General features: G+C 42.8%; 1 protein-coding gene across 1 annotated transcript in view; it reads left to right on the top strand.

The window, feature by feature from the left end:
• The first annotated feature begins 6,004 nt into the window (after positions 1-6,004).
• Positions 6,005-9,294, top strand: part of BASP1 (brain abundant membrane attached signal protein 1) — a 39,983-nt gene continuing 36,693 nt past the window's right edge. Inside the window, exon 1 of the mRNA XM_029941061.1 lies at positions 6,005-6,092. The gene's annotated coding sequence lies outside the window, so the exon portion shown is untranslated. The remainder of the gene's footprint in view (positions 6,093-9,294) is intronic.

The following is a 9,294-nucleotide window of genomic DNA, read 5'->3' as shown; positions in this document are numbered from 1 at the left end:
TACTGAAATTGTTAAAACACTTTGTAAAGATTCAAAACTTCTTTTAGCGGTGTAAGCTGTGTATGTGCATTTGCACTCAGAGAAACCAGTAAGTTTAGTTCAGATGAGATACAGTTTTAATGTCATATTTACAATGCTCTATTTAGACATTTCAGTAAGTGGAGAATCAGCTTGATGAATTTATACTTTTCCAGGCAAGGTTGCAATAAATAAGTGACGTCACAGTTTTTGGAATGCTTTTGATTATTACAGTTCTGTAGCTCAGAAATCTATTCCTAAATAAATCCAAATCAAAATTTCTTATTTAAGTGTATGAAGAAATCAGTGGAAGAGGACAGCCTTTCCTGGTTGAGCTCTCTAAATTACAAGTTTCCTGGATTGCTTGGCACAGGGATTTTGAACAGACTCGTATTATTACCTGTTGACAGCTATTCAAAACACCATTACCACATAGACTAATACAATAGCCAAGTTAAATAGTAACAAGATCTAATTGGGGAAATAATGTGTCAAAAAAGAAAGCTACAGCAGTCTTGCAGTAACTGAAAGAACATCACGATTTCTTAAGGATATTTAGAAGATGGGGCGCCTGGGTGGCTCAGTCGGTTAAGCATCCAACTTCGGCTCAGGTCATGATCTCGCGGTTCCTGAGTTTGAGCCTCGCATCAGGCTCTGTGCTGACAGTTCCGGAGCCTGGAGCCTGCTTCGGATTCTGTGTCTCCCTCTCTCTCTGCCCTTCCCCTGCTCACGTTCTGTCTCTCTGTCTCTCGGAAATAAATAAACATCAAAAGAAATTAAAACAAAAAGGTCTTCCTCCGTCTTATAGAGTACTTACTGTCTTAGGCTTCTCTGAGGTTGTCTTGAAAACAGTAGGGGCTGGAGGAATATTTGCTGTCTTTGACCTTTACCTCGGTTCTCAGCTGTTTCACTAGAGAATAACAGCATCTGTATTTGTCTCAGGCATATTTGAGAGGATTACGGAAAAGGAAACTCTAGAGAAATCCATGATGTATAGGTGGGAAGATGGGAGATGGCTTTCTTTCCTCCTTTATTCTGCATTTATTTCATCAGGAAGGTAGGATAAGGTTACGTGACCACTCGGGTATTTACTAAGGACATTAATAGGGTTAAGTAAGGCGGTCTGAAATCTCTGAATGACTCATTTTCCTAAGGAATAAAGAAAGAATCTCAACAGTTGGTGGTGACAGTAGCTCCTGGGGCTTCTCATGATCCCCTAACCTCAGTGAATAGCACTCTGGTGACGGGAGGTTTATTGTAGCACTCCAGGTTTCCTCAGTAGCCCTGGTGATCTTTTGTTGAGGCCCCAAGACTTGAATTCTCAGGACTCACCCAACTGGACTTTGGAAACCTGGTTCTAGAATTTCCAGTGTTTGGCCTTCAGACAAATAGTAACAGGTGTTTGTAGCAATATTCTCCACAAGGTTGTTAATACATGATTAATAATGGTTTCCCAGGTATGTGTTTCTTTATGTGACTCCCATCTGAATGTTCCTTTTTCCCTCATTGCATCCAGTGGCTGACTAATGAAGGAAAAGGCTCATTGAAGGTCTCGTTGGTGCAAGAGACAAAAACATCGATGGCTCACTCCATTCCCTCCCCTCCCCCGCCCCCTTTCGATTCTAACTAGTTTTGTTTTCCACCATGCAGAGGGCTTAGGTTTAATTTCATCTGTACTAAAGTCTCCTGCATGGGTGGTCATCTTAGGAGACCCCAACTGGCCACCAAGCAGAGAGAAGTAACCATACCATGGAATTATATGACCCCTGATTTCACTAAGGTAAGAGTGGTAGTTTTAAGTGGAATACACTCATGAGAAAAGAGTTTGCTTTAATATTTCTGAGATCTTACATTTAACTTTTTACCAACTCTGATTTCAGGGAATGTAACAAAAAGTGATTTTTTAAGATAGTGACTCTAAATGTCAATAGTCTTAACATTGCCCTTTCCCTCACCCGAACAACCCCATTCATTAATTAGCCCTTCCCTCTTACAAAGTATCACTTTGTTGCACTTTGAACTTCAGTGCTGTAAATAGTAACTCGGTCTTTTGACTGTATCCTTGCTTCCAGCAACAAATACTAGGACAGTGGTACGGAGAACAGTTAACAGGTAACGGTTCGAGGGAGCAGTTGGCAAATTAGGACAAATATACTCATGCTCCCCCTTGAACTTGCCTTCAGTCCAAGAGCTACCACTTGCACGTCCCTTGCCAGTATCGACCCCGTTGGCTAGGCATTCTACCAAAGGAGGATCTGTTGTCTCTACTTTTTGTAGTGAAGTAGCCAAGAATCTCAGATAAAGGGCAAAGGAGTCCAGAATGATGTAATACTGCAAAAAATGTTACTGCTGTTTCTAGGGGGAGGGGGACAAAGCTGAAGCCAGTTTTGAGTTAGGCATGATTCCTACTGGAAGCTAGATCTGCAAAACCCAACCAACCCAACCCAACCCACACCCTTAGGGCATTTAGACAGTGTTAACATTAGCAGCACGTAGCGTGGCGAACCCAGCAGGCCCTGGCATGTTCGTAATTGTTTGCATAGTTTACCTAGCAGAGAAATGATCTAGCTGCTTACACAAAACGTTTTAGAACACTAGAATGCGCTGTGGTTAGTGCGAGGTTCAGTTGGCATTTCCATTTAAATCTGATTCTGAGAACACATTGAACTATCTCCCTACCTAATCAAACAGCCCAATCTTGAGAGGGTGGGGGTGGCATTTGTGAGCAATGGCATTAGCTTGTTAATATAAATATTGAGGTCCGTAAAATGCATCTAAAAAGGAGGAAAGGGCTGTCCTTGGAGTTTTTTGTAAGGTCATTTTGCAGCCATATTTCTGGTTGGAGAGAGGGGAACACCGCTCCTTTCTGTTTCTGGGAGTGTCTGGATTCCCCTTGTGTGCGTGCAGGATTTCTGGTCAGTACAGAACATAAGCAAAGCTACTTTGTAGGTCAGCAGCCAGTGACCTCTTGTCCCTGAGCCTTGCTACTCCTTCCTAGTGCTGGGGGGAGGAGAATAGCACATGAGAGGAGGAAGGGAAGAGACAGGACAGGACAGGTGGGGAAACAAATATGTAGTAATAGAAGTGGTAGAAAACACATCGTTATGAGGGTAAAAGCATAAGACCAAGGTATTGGCATGTTTGGTTTCTTCTGAAGTCTCTCCTTGGCTTGCAGATGGCAAGATGGCATCTTCCTGTGTCCTCATGTGGTCCTGAATCTGCCTGCACACGTCCATCCCTGGTGTCTCTTCCTAATCTGAAAGTACAAGGTTCACCCTAATGGCCTCATTTTAATATAATGACCCCTTTAAAGGCCTGGTCTCCAAATATAGTCATATTTTCAGGTACTGGAGGTTAGGGCTTCAACGTGTGAATTTTGTGGGAACACAAGTCAACCCTAACAACTCATGCTTGATACTAGGAAGGGTGGTTCTTAGCGAGGAACATACGGCAGTCCTGTGCGAAAAGGTTTTTCATGTGTCCCTGCCCTCAAGAAGAGAGTGGAGAGAATGAACAGTACTTGAACACCTGACTTGGTCCTCACCAACCCATGTAGGGCAAACAGAAGTGCCTCCATTTGACATGAGATGCAGCGAAGTGAATTTCCCCAAGATTCACATGACTGGAAAAGGTCAAGGCTGGTGTGAGATTCGAAAGTCCTCTGTTTTTGTAACTCCAATGTACTGGGGAAGACAAAGGGTGTGTTCAGGTACTGTTCTCTGTTCTACTCAGGACAGGCATGGGTACAAGAGGCCTCGGAATCCTTCTCAACAAAGTCTCTTGGCAGTTGCCGCCAAACAATAAGCAGCAATATGTGGTGAAGCCTGGTTTTCATTCTAGCATTGCATTGTTTCTTCTTTCCCTCTGCCTAAAGCTTTCCCATTTGGGTATCCACATACCCAAATACTACAAGACAATGAACAAACAAAGGGAGTGCGAGAAAAGTTTACTTTGTGAGTACGGTGTCAGGAGTTAGCTAGTGTCGAGTAAATGAAGATGGTTATCTTGGGAAAGCCCTCATTAAAATCTACCAATACTGAGGGCGCCTGGGTGGTCAGTCAGTTGAACATCCAACTGTTGATTTTGGCTCAGGTCATGATACCAGCATTGTGGGATCGAGCCCCATATCAGGCTCTGAGTTGAGCATGGAGTCAGCTTGAGATTCTCTCTTGTGCTTCCTCTCTCCCTCTCCCTCTCCCTCTCTCTCTCTCTCTCTCTCTCTCTCTCTCTCTCTCTCTCTCTCTCTCTCTTTTTTCTCTCCCTCTCCCTTGCACTCTCCCTCTCTAATCTACCATTAGTGGCAATGGCAAAGACCGTATTCTAGATGAAAGGGTTGACCAGATGCTTAGGCTAGTTGAAAATCCTCCACTAGCATCAGGTTATTGGTTAGGATTCACCACACACAGTATCACCATAGGGCAGGTTTTAATGGAGGTTTAATGGGACAGGTTAGAAGATGGGGATTTTCACAAAGGCAAGTGTGGGAGGGGCCGTTAGAGTTTTGCTGGAAAGTTTACCATACAGTGTGACGCTGGGGAGTGGAAAGTAACCAGTGTCAGGAATCATGAATTCTTTGATGACTGCAGACATCAAGGCTAATATATTTTGGGGTCTTTCCAAGCAATAAAACAAGTAGTGACTCTTAAGGGATTTTTTTGAGGGGCATTCTCAACAAACGTGGATGTGGGCATATGCATATGCTTAACACTTTTGAGAGACTTCTAAAAAAGCAGTTTTGCACCTTTTGAGGGTGTCCCAACAAGTACCCAAAACTGCCTTTTCTGTTTCAACTTTCAGGTCACGCCATGTTATGTTAACGAGAGCAATAAAAATATTGCCTCATTAATCCACCACGAAATTGAATATAACAATTCAATTTTACTACACCAGATAAAACCACAGGGCCTTAAATAATTGAAAGTTGGTACTATTTAATATTTTTTATAAGGATGATAAGTCATAAATTATTTCTTATAAAATGTGCTGTAAGTAATAGATGTTTTAATTTTAACTCTTTAATTTATGCAACATTTATTTTCAAGGTAATGTCCATAGTTCGCATTTAGAGCCCCACTTTCTTGGTCAACAGCACTTTTCCCACTCGTTCTGGAAAACTGGGCTCTTTCTAGGGACTGGTGTACTTCGTCATCATCTCTCACTCTGTTCATCGCCCTCTATTCTAAGCCATGAACCTCGTAGAAGCTTCTATCGCCCTCCTTGATTACTGCCCTCATACTCTTGTATGTCTGAGCAGCACGTCCCTTTGCCTGAGACTTTATATCATGACCTTCTGGTCCCCCTACAATGAAATAGAAGGAGCCTTGCTGATCTGCAAGTTCCTGCACTAGATTCCTCTTTAAATGCCTTCTCTCTCTCTCATCCACCGGCTGTCTCCAGCCACATGACCTGCCTTTCAGTTCTCTTAGTGCTGTGTGTAGGCCCTGGCCTGCTCTTCCTTTTGCCTGGAATATTCTTTCTCCCACTGCCCAAGCACTTTTCAGTCACCGCTTTCACAGAGATGCCTTTTCAGCCTGTCCCTACACCTCTGGTAGCCCTTCGCATTTTTGTTTCCACATTTACCAAAACTACTGTGATTATTTAATGTTTCCAGTCCTCTTGATGAAAAGACCAGAAGGCAGGACTGTATTAGTTTTGTTGACCCATGACCGTGTTCCACATACCAAGGCCTCCATGTTTGTGCAGTACACAGAGTTGGCTGCCGTACCTTATATTCATGGAGGGCACATGTCCTCTGAAAAATCACCTTTGGTTGAAATGACTTCCATTTATGGACACTATAAGTTTTCCCCTCATCTGTTGTGCTTACGATGAAGATGAATATCTGATGAACTCCAAGTAGTGTAATTATTCCGTTTCCAGGCAGTAACTTTAGTAGTAATTGTTCTAAAGCCCTGAAACATTACAAATAATTAGTACTAATGGCTTATGCATCGAAGCTTTCTCCCTAGGTAGAGTCTCCAAGGAAGAATGGAACCGTGTTGCTTGTGGGAAACAAATATTATGTTACGGAATCTTTTCAGAAATAAACCACAGCAAGTGAAAGCTGATTTAAGGTACATTCTTCATCCCTTCCTCCAAGTCACCGAATATCGTGGGTTTGTGGTGGATCGATCATGGCCGCACAGCTTGATCAATCCAGTTTTGTAACAGCCTTTGTGAAATTGGGCACATTACGCCCCCAGATGAGCATGTGGTTTTTAATCTTTACACGTTAGTTGACGATTACAAATAAAAATGAGTGTAGCCCTGGTTCCAACCACTTATTCCAACGTGTGCATTCCTCCCCGCCAGAACCTTGCTGCATTCATCATTGGAAGTCCGTTTCTAGTTCAGAACCTGTGGTCCAGTAAAGGGCCGAATGCCCAGAAGGGCATGTTTCATGGCCATTTGGCATCATTCGGTACAAATAAGGCATATGTCAGAATGTTGATTTATTTTACCTTCAGGTCCAGGAATCAGCTGGCAAAGACACTTTAGCAGACATCACGGTGTTTCCTTTAGCAGGTGGAGTCCACAGGTCAGACAACGTTTGTGATTTGCTCCTCCCCTCCCCTGCCCTCCCCTCCTCATTTCATACACTCCTTAATGGCCAGCGTTCAGCTGTCACCACCTCCTCCCTGAGCATCGTGTTTTTACTTTGAACTAAGATGTCTAGAAAGTTAACACTCAGGGCACCTCTAAGATCTCCCATGGATCTGTGTCTTGTGTCCTAAAACTGAGTCTTCCTGATGGAATTCGTATTTAATTAAAAAAAAAATGCTTGTAGTTTTTTATATTGACACGAAATGGATTTCCAAAGCAAACTGTATTTACGAAATAATAATGCAGGAATTCAGGAAACGATCCAGTAATATAATTTACTCATTCTAAAATGTTCCCAGATATTGATATTCTATTTGCAAAGCTTGTATTGCCGTAGGTTTCTCTTTAACATATTAAAAGTGTGGCTACAGTTGAGCTGATTACAGTCTTTGTTGTCTCCATTTGTGAGCTGAGTTGGGATAGGAGGCTATTGAGCACATGATTTATACCCTAAGCACTTGCTACTTACACTATTAGATCAATACTTCATCTTACACTGTCTCATTTAAAACTTTTGTTTTTGAGAGAGAGAGAGAGAGAGTGAGAGCTTCTTGTGTGCATGCAGTGGAGGGGCAGAGAGAGAGAGAGGTAGAGGGAGGGGAAGGGAGGGAGGGAGAGAGTGAGAGAATCATAAGCAGGCCCCATGCTCACTGTGGAGCCTGATAAGACTGGATGCCATCACCATGAGATCATGACCTGAGCTGAACTCAAGAGTCAGATGCTTAACCAACTGAGTCACCCAGGTGCCCGGAAAATGGTCTCACTTTAAATAAATTCCGTTTATGGACCATCCAGTGGCATTCTCTGCAGCTGTGAGCCCCTCCCCTGGAGGAGTATGGAAAAGCATTCCATATCCATCTAAAAGAGCCAGCCAGCAGGAGAAGGGAGAGGACAGCTGTAGGTGGCCTAATCCATAGGGTCAAGCCAGTTTGAATTCAATTGGTTAGCAAACTAGAAAGAACAGTGAAAACTCTTTGCAGGTACTTTTTTTTATCTGATGCACTGTTCAGTCCCCCTAAGTTCATGTTCCCTTTGGAGGCCCTGGCCAGGTTGCAGGTTCTGTTGTTGGAATAGGTAATTAGCTGGAATGACATGGTATCGATGGTGGGACAGGAATTTACGACCCAGACTGGATGACTGATTCGCCTTTTGATGTTTATTTCCGAGCAGTTTACTAGATGATATTTTTCATCCTTTATTTTCCCTTAAACCCTCTGATGTGACTTGTGTTAAGGGATTCCCAGCCATATTGCTGTGGATGTTTAGATTCCGTCAAGTCTTTGAACTCCAGAGAATATTCATGTGGGCCTCAGTCTTTTGCTCTTGTGGGTACATACTTCACTCCCCTTCCTCAATTGTGAAGATTATTCTACTTCTGTTTTATAAATGTTACTGGGGTAGATGCACATGATGTACTCTCACAAATTTGCAGCTATAAGTAAAATAAAATAAATAAAATCATGTAGTTAAAAGATACAGCTATTGCTTCTGTGATGAATTTATCCTTTATTTAATTTTTTTAATGTTTATTTTTGAAGGAGAGAGAGAGAGAGACAGACAGAATGAGTGAGGGAAGGGCAAGAGGAGAGGGAGACACAGAATCCAAAGGAGGCTCGAGGCACAGAGCCCAGTGTGGGGCTCAAACTCACAATGCATGAGATCATGACCTGAACCAAAGTTGGACGCTCAGCTGACTAAGCCACCCAGGTGCCCTGAATTTATCCTTTATTTAAAGATCAGTGGCAAGGCCAAGCTTTTTAAAGACAGGCCAAATGAGCAACCAATGTGGGATTTTTCTGCTCTGTGAAATGCAACGTGGGAAAGTGCAAACCACATTAAACTACTGCAGAATTAATGTTTATTGGATGAGCTGGGAGGTGCAAAGACTATTCTGTCCTTTAAGGAGCTCACGGTCGGTGGTGGCGAGCAGGCACACCAGTAATTATGAGACAAGTGTTGGTCTGTATATGTGGGGAAGAGAGGCTGGCCGGAAGATAGCCATTAAATTAACTACATGGATGAATCATTACTTCTGCTTTTTTTTTTTTTTTGCATTTACTTATTTATTTTTGAGGAGGGGGATGGAGAGAGAGAGAGAGAATGAGAATCCCGAGCAGACTCTGTCCTGTCAGCACAGCCCAACACGAGGTTTGAACCCATGTACCCTGGGATCATGACTTGAGCCGAAATCAAGAGTCGGACGCTCAACCGACTGAGCCCCCCAGGCGCCCCTCAGTCATTACTTCTGTCCTCTCTCTGTTCTACTGTATGTCAGTTGACCTACCTCCTTCACTTGACTACACCATGTGAGATAGTCTGGGTTCAATTGGTTACTATTTAAAGAGTTTTATGTGAATATCACTTTTGAGAATATGGAATTTGGTATTGAATTCATTTAAAGGTCTTAATTACCAGATAGAGAAGACATTTAGATATCATGCATTTCCATCAAAAACTACTTTAAGGATTAGACATGGAAGGAAAAACCTTCTCCAAATAGTTCTTAAAACACAGGAAGAATGCACTTTATATCTCTAGCATACGGTATCAGAGGGACCTCTTGGGGAAATGTCCCCAGCAGGTGAGGTCTCTTGCCAAACTCACTGCACCGACAGAATACTCCACTTGAGAGAATGAGGGAAGACTTGGTGTTGTCCTGACGTTCAAGATGCT

This window comes from Suricata suricatta, chromosome 6, assembly GCF_006229205.1.
Source record: "Suricata suricatta isolate VVHF042 chromosome 6, meerkat_22Aug2017_6uvM2_HiC, whole genome shotgun sequence".
Classification (NCBI taxonomy): Eukaryota; Metazoa; Chordata; class Mammalia; order Carnivora; family Herpestidae; genus Suricata; species Suricata suricatta.
Note: the sequence above shows the minus strand (reverse complement) of the source record. Positions and strands in the feature narration are given on the sequence as shown.